Genomic DNA, 3,342 nt, shown 5'->3' on the forward strand with positions numbered 1-3,342 from the left:
CTATTCATTTGACCATTTGGTCAAAATATTGACTTTTTCATACTAATTAGATATACTAATTCTAATTACACCCATATACCACATTTTGAGTCATATTTTTGTTAGCATTAATTGCCAAATTCAATTCAAAGCCTATTAGGGTTAAATCTCAAAATTTTAGTTTTGGGTTACTTGTTTGTACTGTTCCATTGGTCTGTCTACAGTGGAAATTTGACTAACTTTCCTTCATCAAAGTTGTTCCTTACTGTCTTAGCTTTAATTCCCTTTTTGAATCACTTCATTTGGAGTTTTGTAGCCCAAGATATGGCCATTTTCCTAAGGCTGGCCGGATTAGTCTAACCCAGATTTTCTGGGCACCAACTTGGTTCTGGCAGTTTTAGGTCACTAATTTTAGGTGGTTAAATGACTTATTTAAGGGCATAATTTGGGTTTGTATTATTCATGAAAGTTGTAGGGCTATGTCTCCACTTTCTATTGGTAAAATTTCAGGTTATTTGGACCTGCCTAGCCCATGTTATGGCCAAATGAACAAATCATTTGATCATTTTTGTACAGGGCAGTGTGCCCAATTCCGGGTTTAGCCAATTTGTTCACTATGTTATGGTCACTTTCTGGGCATGATTCCTAAATGATTCCTCAATGAAAAATGTGCCATTTTGTGTCTAGTTTCATTCCCAATTAGCCTCACACTGATTGAGTTAGTAAATTTTTAGTTTTGGTCCCTAAAAAGGGACCTTAGTCATGCTGCCTGCAGAATGACCATAAACAATCCGAATTTAAACCTAATTCTAACACTTCCTACATACCACAGTTGGTCATACATGACCATTTTTCAACTCAAACAAGGTCAAACACATCATTTGGCTAATTCTCACATTTTTCTCTCTCAAACCCTAGGTGCCAAAACCCTAATTCTTCAATAGCTTCAAATCATGAACTCAAAGTGTATAAACATTATCTACACTCTCAATCAAACTTGCCTACGTATTTAATTGCATCCAAACCCATCAAATCCTATTCATCTCTAACATGGACGAATTTCAAGGGTTGCTATACATGCATGATTTTTTTTTTCATATGTTTCTATAATAATTCATCCACATGAACTCAACTTCAAACATTTATACTAAAGAAAGAGATTTGATTAACTTATCTCAAGTTATGAATTTTCTACTTCTTCAAATCTCCTTCCTTTCCTCTTCTTTCACTTTCAACTATCAACCCAAGATGAAATTTCATTATTTAGTGTTAAGGATTATGAAGATCATAAAGGAAAATAAGGTTTTGGTGAGCTTTTAAGGTATGTTAATGGAGGAAAAATGAGAGAGTTAGGGAGAGAAGATGGGGCGGCGCTCTAGGAAGATGAAGACCAAAATGAGTTTTTTTTCTTTTTTTTTTTTTGGTTATTTTATGCCTTATTTAACAAGAATTGACTTGGTCAATTATGTAGGGAAAAATTAAAATTACTTTTGACATCATTATGATGTCATCAAATGATGTAATAAACTTTTTCTTTTTCTTTTTTTTTTAATTTCTATTAGATATTTATCCATAAAAGTGATTTAATTAAATAATAATTATATTTGTTTTTATGATGTCACGCTTACCTCACTAGGATGATGTCATAAACTTTTTTTAATTTTTGATTTTTGATTTATTTTTCATTTCTTTTCCATTTACCTCTTCAATTGAATTATATATTTCACAATTTTAATTTCTCACATTTTATTGGACAGTTATGTCATGAGTCACCTTTAGGGGTGAATTGACCAATTTGCCCCTCGCCGGTCTGATCCGGTTTGCAAGTTATTTGATGTTTCTTTCAGATCCCTGACCTAATTATTTGACCTGCTTAAAAATTCTTTTTTATGATTTTCTCTTTTTCATTGTGTTCGCAATAGTCCTAAGGACCGTGACGTCATATTTTATGGTTCAAAATTCGAGTTTAAATCGACCTCGCAGTCTTTCCCGAGAAGGTCACCCATCGCTGTGACTCTCAGCTCATTTAACTTCTTATGTTTTGTTTTTCTTATTTATACTTAACTAATTAACAATTACTAATTATTTATGTTCAGGGCTTATCTAGTTGTCTTAGATATAGTTCTAATCCCCTTAATTATCCAGACTGACACCAGTCATCAGAATAGTGAAATATACCAGGCTATATAAATAGAGGTGTTACAAGAACTTTGAAAGAGTTGGCTGCTCCTGATCTAAACCAATAGCCTTTGTGTATTCAATATCCTACTTTAAATATTGCTTTTGAGTTAAAATCTGGACTAATCCATTTGTTGCCTAAATTTAATAGTCTTGCAGGTGAGGATCCACATAAGCATTTAAAGGAATTTCATGTTGTGTGTTCCAGCATAAAACCTCAAGGAGTTTCCGAGGACCAGATTAAGCTTCGAGCTTTCCCTTTCTCATTGGAAGGAACAACTAAGGATTGATTGTATTACCTTCCTTTTGGATCCGTTAACTCATGGAATGGGATGAAGCAGATACTTTTGGAGAAGTATTTTCCTACTTCCCATGCTGCCAACATAAGAAAAGAAATTTGTGGCATTCGGCAGTACAATGGAGAGAGTTTGTATGAGTATTGGGAGCAATTTAAGAAGCTGTGTGCAAGCTGTCCCCATCATGAAATAAGTGAGCATCTTTTGATTCAGTATTTCTATGAGGGACTTCTAATAATGGACCACAGTATGATAGATACTGCTAGTGGAGGAGCTTTGGTTGACAAGACACCAGATGAGGTAAGGAGGCTGATCGCTAACATGGCAGCAAACTCGTAGTAGTTTGGAATGAGAATGGATCACACACCTAAGAAGGTTAATGAGGTAAGTACATCTAACCTTGAGAAACAGATTTCTAATTTAACTTCTTTGGTGAGGCAATTGGCTGAAGGGAACATGCAAAACAAGCAAACAATTAAGGTATGTGGAATTTGTTCGGGTTCTGGTCATGCTACTGACATGTGTCCTGCATTACAAGAGGATGAATCAATGCAATATGCTAATGCAGTAGGAAATTATGGATAGCATGTAGTAGGAAATTATGGTCAGCCACAACGCAGGTATGATCCCTTTTCTAATACTTATAATCCAGGATGGCGAGATCATCCTAATTTGAGTTATGGGAATCAACCGGTGCAAAACCGATAACAGTAGCAGAGACAAGTAAATCAACCACCTCCGCCTCCCTCAAATCAAGGTATATCACTTGATGAAATAGTTAGGGCTTTGGCTAGCAATACGCAATAGTTTCAACAGGAGACTAGAAATAACATTCAAAATATAGAGAGGCAGATTGGTCAGTTAGCTTCAACGGTGAGTAAGCTTGAAG

The 3,342-nt window shown here is 35.0% G+C and overlaps 1 non-coding gene across 1 annotated transcript; it reads right to left on the bottom strand.

The window, feature by feature from the left end:
• Window positions 1-2,537: 2,537 nt before the first annotated feature.
• On the bottom strand, window positions 2,538-2,644 carry LOC131181149 (small nucleolar RNA R71). Its single transcript, XR_009149777.1, has one exon. It is a non-coding gene; the product is annotated as a small nucleolar RNA R71 (small nucleolar RNA).
• Between the last annotated feature and the right edge of the window lie 698 nt (window positions 2,645-3,342).

This window comes from Hevea brasiliensis, chromosome 6 (assembly GCF_030052815.1).
Source record: "Hevea brasiliensis isolate MT/VB/25A 57/8 chromosome 6, ASM3005281v1, whole genome shotgun sequence".
Classification (NCBI taxonomy): Eukaryota; Viridiplantae; Streptophyta; class Magnoliopsida; order Malpighiales; family Euphorbiaceae; genus Hevea; species Hevea brasiliensis.